The sequence below is a fragment of the Acanthochromis polyacanthus genome, chromosome 15 (assembly GCF_021347895.1).
Source record: "Acanthochromis polyacanthus isolate Apoly-LR-REF ecotype Palm Island chromosome 15, KAUST_Apoly_ChrSc, whole genome shotgun sequence".
NCBI classification, from domain to species: Eukaryota; Metazoa; Chordata; class Actinopteri; family Pomacentridae; genus Acanthochromis; species Acanthochromis polyacanthus.
This window is the reverse complement of record NC_067127.1, coordinates 23,346,353-23,359,500: the sequence shown is the minus strand read 5'-3', so window position 1 is coordinate 23,359,500 and position 13,148 is coordinate 23,346,353. Positions and strand designations below refer to the sequence as shown.

Sequence of the window (13,148 nt, the reverse complement as noted above, 5' to 3'; positions counted from 1 at the left end):
AGCCTCCTCCATGTTTCACCGTAGGGACAGTGTTCTTTTCTTCGTATGCTTGGTTTTTGAGTCTATGAACATAGAGTTGATGTGCCTTACCAAAAAGCTCCAGTTTGGTCTCATCTGTCCAAAGGACATTCTCCCAGAAGCTTTGTGGCTTGTCAACATGCATTTTTGCAAATTCCAGTCTCGCTTTTTTATGAGTTTTTTTCAGCAGTGGTGTCCTCCTTGGTCGTCTCCCATGAAGTCCACTTTGGTTCAAACAACGACGAGTGGTGCAATCTGACACTGATGTACCTTGGCCTTGGAGTTCACCTTTAATTTCTTTGGAGGTTGCTCTGGGCTCTTTGGATACAATTCCAACGATCCATCTCTTCAATTTGTCATCAATTTTCCTCTTGCGGCCACGTCCAGGGAGGTTGGCTACTGTCCCGTGGGTCTTGAACTTCTGAATAATATGAGCCACTGTTGTCACAGGAACTTCAAGCTGTTTAGAGATGGTCTTATAGCCTTTACCTTTAAGATGTTTGTCTATAATTTTTTTCGGATGTCCTGGGACAATTCTCTCCTTCGCTTTCTGTTGTCCATGTTCAGTGTGGTACACACCTTTTCACCAAACAGCAGGGTGACTACTTATCTCCCTTTAAATAGGCAGACTGACTGATTATGAGTTTGGAAACACCTGTGATGTCAATTAAATGACACACCTGAGTTAATCATGTCACTCTGGTCAAATAGTTTTCAATCTTTTATAGAGGTACCATCATTTTTGTCCAGGCCTGTTTCATTAGTTTGTTTTTTTAAATAATTATGTTAATCAACAATTCAAAAGTAATGGCTGTTTTTGATTATTTAATTTTCAATAAATTTTTATTTATTGTTACTTTTGTGAGTTTCAAGTGATTTCAGTGAGAATTGTGGGTTTTTCCTTCTTTAACTGAGGGGTACCAACAATTTTGTCCACGTGTGTACATACAGTTGGACAGTGTGATCTCTCTGATGTGAAATATGTGGTTTGCAGCAAATATTCAGAGCCCATTGAAGTGAATCTTTGTCACTTGTGAAGGAGGGATGAGAGACCAGAAGAAAAAAAAAGCACTTCCATGGTTTTAGGAGTGGTACGAAATATCGTCTCCCCCCTCTCATACTGTAACATAACGTAAGGCACAGCAGACAGCATCATGTCAGATTTTCTGGGATTCATCTCGGGCTGCTTTGGAGACTCCAAATCAGCTGCGACTTCATGGCGTGCGTCATTGCGCAGCGGCGCGTCCAGCACATAGTGGTTAATGGGAATACGCTGACAGAGCACAACCAGTTGTTTGTGCGGGCATATGTATGCGCTGATCAGCAGGTGCTGTCTTTAAAAAACACTGGATGGAAGTGGCGTTTACAGCAACACCAGTCTGACGGAAAACTCTTCTACTACGGACTCTTATTTCCAGGATGCGCGGACAAATGTGACATGCTCGCTTCGATCGGCAGATACAGGTAAAGTTCGGCTTTATCAATCTGTTGGTGCATTTATCTTTTTTTGTCCCCTTTTGCTTGAAATGATGGTGGCACCTGTTCGTGTTTGCTGCTCTGGGAATTTGGGCGACGTTTGTTGTTTTCTTCGTGCGCTTTTCTTCAGCAGCGCGCCTTGGAATGGAGCGTGTCGCTTCAGACAGACTGGAGACCAAAGTCCGCTGACAATTTAAACTTTGATGCGCACTGTGATCCTTTTAGACAGACCACATGAAATGAGAAGCTCCAGAAATCTTCGGGGGCGCACAGTTCGGAGCTTCGAAAAGGTGTTACTTAACAGCCAAATATATGGCTTGCTTCTATGTGTGTGTCTGTGCGCGCGCGCGCGTCTGTACGTGCGTGTCTCAGTTCGTGCGTCTCCCTCCTAAATTCTACTGCTTTCAATTAATTCCGCCGGTATAAGCTGCTGGTGCATCAGTGCGTAAATAATTTTCTTCCTTGATGTGAAAGAGGGTTAGAAGGTTAACAAGTTTTTTTGCTTAACCACGCAGCCCTCTTAATCGGTGATTGATTTTTTCCCCAGGGCCTTTTTTTTCTCCTTCAAGATTGTCTCCTTTAGATTCAAGCTGGCCTGTTCCAGCTGTGGTCACGCTCATAAAGCAAACTGCCACCTTTAATTGGGTGATTTTTAAGGATGGCAGCTATCAAAATGACAAGAAGGTGAATTTAAGACCCAAAGATACTGTGCTAAATGTCTTTATAGGAAGTGGGCGCTACTGGGATACACAAAAAGAGCATTCGGGAGACTTAACCACTATATCCTGTGGACATTTCCAAGCTAACCTGTACTAGATGATTCTAATCAATAGTGACGTCTATTTTACCCACCAACCCTGTATCAGATAAAAACAGTTAGGCTGTCAAGTCAACAGACAAATGCTCCCAGCAATGCTATGATTCCACTGCGATAAAAACTGTAATTAAAATCATGCTAATGCTCCTTGGAAGCCTTATGGTGAGTTCTCCCCAAGTCCTCGTCTAATTTCTCAAACTATATTTACCACAACGATAATGCCGGTAATCAGCGGAACAAGCACAGATTGTAAGGCATACTTAATTGGTGGAGATTTTTATTCATTTTTTTTCCACTTGTTGGGTGTAAACTGCCAGCTGCCTTTCAGATCCGTCTCTCACAGTGCAGGCCAGCCACCGCAAGAAGGCTCAGGAAGGGAGAGGAAGGAGATTTACATAAACAGAGTTGTGTGGAGATAATGGGAAAGGCTCTCTGTTATCATCAAAACTCCAGAGCTGGGAGTGTTATTTTCTTCCCCCTCTGTCAGATGGACAGAACGGAGGAATAATTGTAAAAACTGCAGTGTTAAATGACAAATTCGGACATCTGAGAGCATTTTCTTTGTGCTTAGTTTTCTTTCTATGTATTGATTCGGTTCTCTTTCTCCGTTTGCTTCTTTTTACCTGCTTATTGACTGCTTTCTGTGGTCAGGCCAGCTAAATGGGAGCACTGCCCTGTGTCACTGGAGTGGGTGCCTGGTAATTCATCTCAGTCATTTGGAGTACATTGGAGCACATCTTTCATGTCAGGTCCACAACTTGTGACCCTATTTTTTTTCTCCGCACTGAATTCAAAGCAACATTTTACACTTTCTGGGTTGGTTAGCAGCGCAGGTGCATCATTGCAGCATCTGTGCCACTTTGTGGTCCGTGTCATGCAGGGCCTTGCTTTGACCGCGGTGCCACGGTGTTGTGTGTCATCGGTAATCTAATCTGATGCAATAAATCCTGCTGGTATTGTCCATTCATGTGCCATTGGGGTGTCTTCATGTGCCTTCAGATCAACCGGTCTCCCTCAGGCTTTTCTTTTCAAGGATTACACTTGATAGAAACGTGTCCAAAGATCAGAGGTGTGGTCTGCAGAGAATAGAAGCTCTCAGACAGGCACACAGAGCACGTTTCAGTGGCTTGCGAACAGGCCTGAACAGTTATTTTCACCTTAGAAGGAAGTTGCAGTTTAAAACATTGTAATTAGCAAACTGCAAAGGCTGTGATTCAAGACATTATTAGTAATGTAGGGCATCTGACCTGAACCTGTGTCAGTGCTTTTGCAAATTCATGCTGCCTCCCATGTGTAGCAGTCATGCTTTTGATTTTATCTCATGTGGGAATTCTCCATCACTTTTTAAATCCATCATGCAGTAAACATTCAACTGATTGTTAAATGTCCCGTTGCAAATCAAATCACAGTATCAGTCAGAAAAATCGCAATTAGATATTTTAATCCACCCGTGCTCACGAAAGACTCTCGTTCATCTCGATCTGTGAGAATTTCTTAAGTTTAATCTAATACCTGTTTACTAAACATCAAGTGAAGCTTATTTGCAAGCGTCTGCATTCTAAAGCGTTGGCATATTCTCCAAAACAACTCATGTTTGAGAGAAGGCTTCAGAGGCTTATCTATGGTGACTTCTGAAAGGGCAAGAAGCACAAAGGCCAGAGAAGTTAGAGCACGTTAGCATATTAAAGTCTCAAAACACAACCAGGAACCTTTAGTTTAATTTCAAGTGTGGAGCCCACATACACCACCAATACACAAGGCTCTTTCATTCACCCTAAACATCAGCATTAGGGATTCTAGTTTCGTCTACACAGTAATGGTAGTGTCTGCTGTACATGGCAAATAATACATACTGTACTGTAGGTGTCACAGATCCCAGGAGCTCCATCAAGAGAAATGATCTGTTACAATAGTTTTCATTAAAATGAAATGTCACATTGCATTTTGTTTGTCACAGGCAGAGGAATGAATCCAGGGTAAAATGTAGCAATCCCAGTTTTCCGTAGAAATAAAACAAAAAAAAAAATAGGCTTTTTAAATTTTTGTTTATCTCAGACATTTATTTCTGGGAGGCATGCAGGAGCTGAGTTTAATGAGTTTTTCTTGTCACGTTTGACAAATTCTTCAATATTTCTAAATCTCCACATGCTTTTATCATGTACCCCGTCACTGGTTGTCTTTCTGTCTTATTTTGTCTCAGTTTTTGGATTTTGAAGGCACTTACAAAATGAAAATGAGCACTTTTTGTTTTCAGAATGTGCCACTAAACTAAGAGGTACATTTTGGGTAACGTGCTCCTCTATATCAGATGGATGCACTCTTCCTGTTTATGGACCAAATACGGTGTCACTCCATTACCTGAAACCACATGACCATATCTATCTATATATGAATACTATATTGTCTGATTAGGTATATACAGTGATCAGTCACAACGTTAAAGCTGACCGGTGAAGGATTAACACAAATTATTTTATGAGAATGAAATGCTTTGCTGGGAAACTTTGGGTTCATGTGGCTGTTACTTTGACATGTACCACCCATCTAACCATGGTTGCAGACCAGACACATCTCCCCACCCAGTGCACCCAGTGTTACACCGCAAAAACAGATTTTGAAACAGCTTGAGAAATATTACAAAGAGCCCAAGGCATTGACTTGGCATTCCAACTCCCCAGACACCGATCTGATGAAGCCATCCACCAGATCCACAAGAGCAAGTCTGATCCACAGAGGCCCCACCCTGCAACCCAAAGGATGTGCTGCCAACATCACATTGCCAGACACCCCATGAGGTTCTAGGGCCATGAACTGATAGATGAGAGCCGTTTCATCTTACACAGTATTAGGCGGACTGTTTTAATTTTGTGGCTGATCGATGTGTCTGATTACTGGTCTTTTCTGTCTTTTTGTTTCATATCCATTTATTTTCAGGGAAGATCAGAAATGACACAAAACAAACAAACAAAAAAAAGATTCGATTTTGGCAGTAAGGCAGATTATAGTCTGGAACTATGGATTTGTTAAAGATTTCTGTATCAGCATGAGATATCAGCACAGCATCACTGTAACTACATCACCACAAGTGAACACTACATCAGCTGCCTGCTGACAATCACACGATTGTAATCCTACTACAAATCGACTGTTTGGACTTATGATCAAGGAACAATTGATTAAATTGTGGGGCTGTTTCCAAATCCCATCAATTCCCGCCGTCCGCTACATATTTAGGTCACAATTTCGTACCCGTTTTCGGGGATATCTAGACGACGACAATGATGACAATGCTGCATTTCTGACAATGCCTCATCGGGGAATGAACAGTCTTGTTTTATAATGATCTCACAAGCTTCAAGTTTTGTAGACTACAGGTGTTTTGACATGTTTGCACTCCTCGGCAACTTCCATTTTTAATGATTTCCCAATCCCTTCTCACTCCTCCTCATCTTCCACTCCACCGTCATCACTGCTGTATTTGCAAGCCTGCACATTTCCTCCCCATAGTGTATGTTAAGGCAGCAATGTTGCTAGCTCAGCCTAATAATAATGCAGAGTGACAGACACGAGAGACCTGTCTGATATGATGAGAAGTAGAATTTAGTCAGAGCCTGAATCGCAGCTTCTAAACCTGCAGATGAAACTGGGGAGGAGCGGCCTCCGCCTAGATGAAGTCCACAGAGTCCCTAATGTTTCTCTGAGACGTTGCATTGGTGCATTTGAAAGAGTGAGAAGGAATGAAAGTGAGACCGAGAGGGTGTCTGTCGGGAGTTGTGTTGAGCTGAGTCCCTTTTAGATGTTGGTTAGACTCATGGCAAGAACATTAAAGACCCAACCATAACAACATCACTAAGACACTTTGATGACAGACAGGAAACGATTCTACAGCACAATGAAATGCTTCAGTATACTCTGTTCCATCACTGTCACATTAGTGATTCTTTCGGAGCTCTTTTTGTTTCAATGCATTTGTTGAATCTCTGAAGAAATCTCGGAGATCTACATAAAAAACGCATACTGGGAGCTGCATTTAACTCTGAATGCATCGTGGCGCTCTGTCTGAAATGCTGAGACTTTTGTTCAGGAGTTTTACTTTCAATACACATTACATTCATTTATATTTACACTATGCTGGACTTTGCAAATTTTCAATTTGCCGTCCTTTCTGTCCTGTATGGTCTCTGTAACAGCTTCAAATCCTGATGATTGAGACCTCAGTGCTTCCTTTTAGATTATGATAAAATGTCAGAAAACTACGGCTGCATCAAGTTGATTTCTGGTTCTTTTTTATAATCAATCTTCTTTCTTTGGCAGTTTTTCTACATCACTGGATGTGTCGGTGGTAAGCGCAAACTATTCGTCTGACAGCATATCAAACTAACTACAAAATCAGCATAGAGGAACAAAAATGTTTGATGATCCAAGCTGCCTTTTGACATATTAGTTATTTTTTTGTTCTTTTATTAAAGCCACTCGTACACAGGGAAAGATGACGTTGTGCTCAAAATATAGGCTATCATAAACAGATCACCTGACAGTCTAGTGTGTGTAGAATACAAGCCACAAGTAGGTGATGATGAGCACCTTTATTGTACTTTTACACCAGGAGTTTATATGGTGATTACCTGTCAGATCAAGGTGCCCTACCAGCTAGATACAATATACAAAGGCTGCTTTAGATCATCAAAGCTTTGTTCTAAAACAAAGCTTTTGGTTAGGACCGGCTGCTGACTCAGTTTCAGTGCCACATCAATTACAGCACTTGTACAGATGATCCCAATTTCAGTGAGGCGTGCAGGCTTTAAAGCTCGTGTCCGGAGTTTGAATCGCAGCGTCTCCCAAAACACTGTTGGTCCCACCCTCCCTCCCTCTGATTTCGCACCTTTATTTGTGCACGCGCGCAGTACATGAGAGGAGTGCCCGGCGTGCTGCAGCATCTTGCCTGTTTTGCTGTTTTCCACTCTTCTACATTTAGTACATTTAGTAAATAATAAAGGAATTACGTTAGAATTCTGTATTGAGTCTAACTTGTCCTAATACCAAAATAACATGAATCTGCTAGGACGAATGAGTAAAGTTTCAATATGTGATTACACTCGTGTATCCCTCTGGATGACGTTGTTTATCAAACTTAGTGCATTTACGCGTGTATATGTGTTACATTGTTTATTTATTTCTATCTAGAGTTCAGAATTGCATGACTCCTCTGACGAAGAGTATGTCCCAGACGCCCCAACATCTTCCTCCAGAGGTCGGGCATCTAAACGAAGCCGTCAGGCGGGCTATGGAGGCCGTGGTCGGGGAGCGACGCGAGCACCCCGAGCCAAAAAACGTCCTGCAGTCTCTTGGCCTGACAAGCTGTGGGATTGGTAACTTTTCTGGAAGTTGCTGATCCCTGATGCTCTCTCCTCCACAAGCAAAACAAATGTGCGCGCGGTTGCGTAATGCGTAGCTCGCCCACCTCTGCAAGGGCTTGCTTGCTGTGCGCATAACCGTTGATTGACAGCATGACAAAGCGGAAGCTCGAACTTGATTGGCTAGCTGCCGACCGGCGCTTTTTGGAATAACATGGGGGTCTATGAGAGGAAGGCGGAGCTCATGAATAAATTTTCATATCGCGTCATACTAACATTATATTATAGTATCGAACTAGACTAACACATTTAAGCTTTGTTAAACAATGATACATAAATTGAAAACAAACGGAAACTCCAGACACGAGCTTTAATTCTGGGCAGAAGGCAGCACTGACTTTGGATTTACTAAATGTCGGCAGGATGTGATGGTGGCAACAATAGAACAGTGAAAGCATGTCACCAGGGAGTGGCTCCATGATAACTTCCCATTTTTTACCTTGAACATTTGTTCATTTTCCACCATTTAAGGTGACAAAGTGTGAATCACCTGCTTTAGTTTGATAAATGTGTAAATTAATAGCAAAAGAGTAAAAGAGCACAGGCGTATACCAATCTGCCAGAACATTAAAACCATCCATCCATCCATTAGCTTAATCCTCATTAGGGTCGCAGGGGTCAGGAGTCATTCCCAGCTGACTTAGGATGAAGGCCAGATAACAGTCTATCGCAGAGCTACACATAGAGACAAACAATCACACTCATCCTACTGACAACTTACAGTTACTAATTAACCTCAGCATGTTTTTGGACTATGGGAGAATGCCGGAGTAGCTGGAGAAAACCCACACATGCACAGAGAGAACATGGAAACTCCATGCAGAAAGATCCTAGAAAGGCCAGGATGCGAACCGAGGATCTTCTAGCTGCAAGGCTGCAGTGCTAATCACCAAGCCACTGTACAGGCCCACATTAAACCCATTCACTACTAAAGTGAAAAACACACTGATAATGTTACAGTGGGACCTGTCGAATGGTGGGATATATTCATCTGCAAGTAAACAGTCAGTTCTTGAAGTTACGTGTTGAAAGCAGGAAAATGGGCAACAGCAGTTAGTACCAACCAAAAGTGGTCCAAGGAAAAACAGATGGTGAAACAAGGTTGGAAAGGCTTATTGATGTATTTGGGGAGCAAACAATAAGCAGAAGAGCTATGTTATCATAAACTATGATATCCAAGAATCAGAACATCACAACTTGCTGCATATGGAGTTGTAAGTGCCCATGCTCACACCTTTTGACCCACAGACATACTCACAATGGGCACAAGAGTGTCGGAAAAACACCACTGAGCAGTGGATGAAGGTTGTGTGATCTGCTGAATCACATTTTCTTTTACGTTATGTGGACAGCCGGAACGTGTGTGTATTGTTCCGCCATCAGTGTGTGAATGTGTGTGTGAATGGGTGAATGTGACGTATCTTGTAAAGCACTTTGGGTACCTTGCAGATATAGTAAAGCGCCAAATAAATACAGACCATTTACCATTTACCTGTGGAAGAGATAGAAGCAGAATGCATTGTGGGAAGAAGGCAAGCTGGCAGAGGTGGTGTGAAGCTCTGGGTAACATTCTGCTTCGAAACCTTGCATTCATGTGGATGCTGCTGTGACACCTGCATGAACACATACACCCCTTCATACCAGCATTATTCTCTGATAGCAGTAGCCTCTTTCAGCAGGTCCATACTCCCTGCCAGGCAGTAAACTTTACTCAGGAATGGTTTGAGGAACATGAAAAAGAGTTAAAGGTGTCGACTTGGTCTCCAGCTCTCAGTCTGATCTGTGGGATGTGCAGGGAAAACAAGTGGGAGCTATGAAATGCCATTTCAGAACTTCCAGGACTTAAAGGATCTGCTGGAAACGTCTCAGTGCCTGATACAACAGGACACTCTTGGAGGTCTGTGAAGTCCAGGCCTGGGGATGAGGACCTGCTCACTCTAAGCAGGTGGTTGAAGTGTTGGGGTTGATTCGTGTATGTCTACATACATCAGTGGCGTCTTAATTATTCATGCTACTGAGCCAGCATACAACAGCTATGCCCTAATGGAATAAAGTAATTATTATGTAATTAGTAACACCTGTGCTTTTGAAGCTGTGACATGCCAGTGGCTGTGCTAAAAGTAATCCCTATTTACTATACAGTGCACTGCGTGCTGTCTGCCATTTTGTTTCAGTGCCAGCATTCGGTGTTTTACTTTTAAACTAGCTAAACAGTGCTTCAAATGTCCTAAAATGGAATTGATGTTGCCATCAAATGCTTGTCATGATGACAACATGAGAAGCTGTGTATCCTAAATGTGAGGCCTTCATGTTGTAGCACTGGCTGCAAGTTGTGAGAAGACCGTTACTAAGCAGCGGCAACATGGACGTTACTGTCTAGAAGCACCTAAGGCTAGCCATTTAGCAAGATAATGAGCAGGTAATTTAATGAAGGAAATGAAACGACGAAAAGAGGAGGCTGTGGGGAATATTAACATTTTTCTTGGACATAAAATTGTGAGGATAAACTGTGCCATGGCTTCATATAGATTCAACACATGGTTGCTTGAAAGGGGTCATGTTTATCATGTTCATGAGAAGAGTCCATAGGAATGTCCCCTTCTTGTGATTGTCGCAATCCTAAAGAATCGATCCAATATTTTCAGGAAAACCTCTTCACGGTTTAGATGAATGAGAAAGTGAAATAAACAACGCTGCCAGTTCAGTAAGTCACAGATACAAAGGAAATGAGAATAACTGGAGGAAAGGGTGGATCTGGGTATGGACTAGCAGCTTGGAGGCCACAAAGGTTGACATGCTATTGATGTGAGTCATTCGCTATGCCTTAACTAAGTACCTTGAAGAGCAACAAAGGAGAGAAAAGCCATAGAATTAGATGAAATGACTCAGTTCTGCCTGACATCTTTTTATATTTGCCGCTGCCCTTTTCAAGTTGGCTTAAAATCAAATTGCCAACAGCTGAAGTCACAGCTGAGAGACGGGCATCACTTTGGGGGACTGTTAACCATCCTCCCGCATTGGGTCTTCATCGGGATGGTCACTGAGCTCAGACAGATGCCAGGACAGCTTGGACAGAGAAATGTTTTAAGATTGTTCAGCCCGAAGCACCGATAACTTCGCCTAATCTTCCAGCACTGTATGAGCATGATTTCACATCGGTCTATTTGTTTTGGTCTGAGGCTGGTTATTGCATACCGTAAATGGGGAAGTAAGGCTCAGAAGCCTGTCTATCTATTTACTCCTGCCAAAAGATGAAAAAGGGCATCCACAGAAGGTAACAGATGATTCCAATTGCACCTGATTGTAGAACTAGAATTAATGTGCAGTTTTCTCATTCACTGTCTGACCCACCACACCCACTCACTGAGTATTAGAGCATTAGGAACAGAGATAAACTACATGTTGGATATGTTTTGTGATGGAAGCCTCTTATGTTGCTATTAGATAGCATTCTAGTCTTCATTTTTTGGGAAAACAAATGTAAAAAAAATTGCATTGATTTTTTGAAAGAATTAATAAATATTCAAAGTTGTTGTGATTTATGAGATAAATGCATTATAAAGGTAAGCTTTAAAAAGTGTCAGCTGGTAATAAATGATAGGTGATATTGGCATGTTGTAGACTAGTCTTTTCAAAGAACCATTTTCAGTCTCTTTTCCAAAAGGCAATGATGTAGTTCTAGATTTTAATGTGCTTACACGTATGGATTTCCAATAACCTAGTAGCTGCCATTCAGATACACTATTATTTTCTTTTATTAGTTCTAAGCAGTTCCTTTGTGTGAGAATGAGTCAGACGTGCTGCTCACTGCAAAAACTTTACTTACCGTGTTTTAAATGGGTATCCCTGAGGCCCTGAATAATACTCTAGGTTACTGTGAAGTGCTGTAATGTACTGACTGAACTGCTTTCACGTGAGTAGGTGTTATTCAGTCCCTTTAATGCATTACTAAGCTGCATGTATAGATAATCATTTATAATGGCAGCTTTCAGTCGGGATTCAGACACAAGGCATTGGGAAAAATAAATACATCATGGAATAAAGGTATTTAACATATAAAAAAAATCACCTTGTAATTTGTATTGGCATAAGCAGAAAAAACTATTTTTTTGTATTTAACTCTGTGTTTTTAATCTTTTATACTGATGAAATAACTTTCCCACTTATTCCCCTAACTGTAACTGTGTTTGATTTGCTGCCCAATTTATATTGTTTGGGTGGAGTATAAATCAGTGCACCAGTCCAAAAGCAACAAGCTGCAATATTTAGTGATTAGCATCCTTCACTTAGCTTAAATTGGTCTCAAGTGGTGCACACTTTGCTGTAAATTCAAAAGAAGTTGTAATGAGTCTATGCTATTACTCATTTCTCACTTGAGTTCACTCAAAGTAACCACTGACAAAACATATCACTGATTTATTTAATGTTACATCCTCACGAGGGATCTATTAGGTAAAAATTCATTGTAATGAATATTCCGGTGAAAGAAGTCAAGAAAGTGTTTAACTAAATAAGAAAAGCTGGGCTGAAGAAGCCCAGAACAACAGAAAAATACAGTATGTGTCAGACTGTTTGTACTTCCTACATTTGACTCCTGAGTTTGTTAAATTTGAGTATTAAAAGTTTATGAAATGCAGCTCTTATATTATATTTTACTGTTGGAGTTTACTGTCCATTTAACTATTTTACAATAGTTTGATGCTTTGAGAAGAGAGTTAGAACTGAGATGTCCCTTAAGAACAATATAAGGCCACAGAGGATTTAAAGCCCACATTGTGCACATTTAAAGGTGCATAATTGCATTTTTGGGGTCTACTAGAATATATTCACATGCCTCTCTACTGAAAAAAAACAAACGTTATTTTTCTCATACTGTACACCGCTGTAGCACGTCTTTTCACCCGTTTTTTAAAAAAATGCTGCATTATCGCTCTCGTCTGATTAAGGCCCTCCAGTCTGCACTAACTGGTTACCTGGCCTAATGAAAGCAAGGCAGCGCTGGTTACATATGGTGACCTCAGATCTCTGACTATTGGGATGCCACATCGACTACAAAGTCGATGTGGCTCCAACAAGATAATAATGGTGAGGAAGCTGCTCATCCTTTGTTTTAGGGAGTGACCAAACTACCCACCAGCAGGCAGTGTGCTGATGTATTACATGGGGATGTAAATGATTGAAATGGCTCAACTTTAAGCAAAGTGTTTCAGGCAGCTAAGTAGCTGAGTTTTCTGTTGGTGACAATGCCCTCCTTGGCATAAATTGTATGCTTTATAGGTTTTCAGACCTCTTATATGCACCAAAAAGCAGTGATATGATACAGTAAAGGAATGAAAAATCCCCCAAAGCTCTTTAATTATAAGGTAGCTGGGAAACAGCTAGTCTGACCAAAATGTGTTTACCAGCACCTGAAAGCTCAGTAA

The 13,148-nt window shown here is 41.4% G+C and overlaps 1 protein-coding gene across 1 annotated transcript in view; it reads left to right on the top strand.

Moving 5' to 3' along the window:
* Window positions 1-1,083: 1,083 nt before the first annotated feature.
* The window catches only part of LOC110957750 (gamma-aminobutyric acid receptor subunit pi), a 74,169-nt gene continuing 62,104 nt past the window's right edge, over window positions 1,084-13,148 (top strand). The window contains exon 1 of the mRNA XM_022203939.2: window positions 1,084-1,482. The gene's annotated coding sequence lies outside the window, so the exon portion shown is untranslated. The remainder of the gene's footprint in view (window positions 1,483-13,148) is intronic.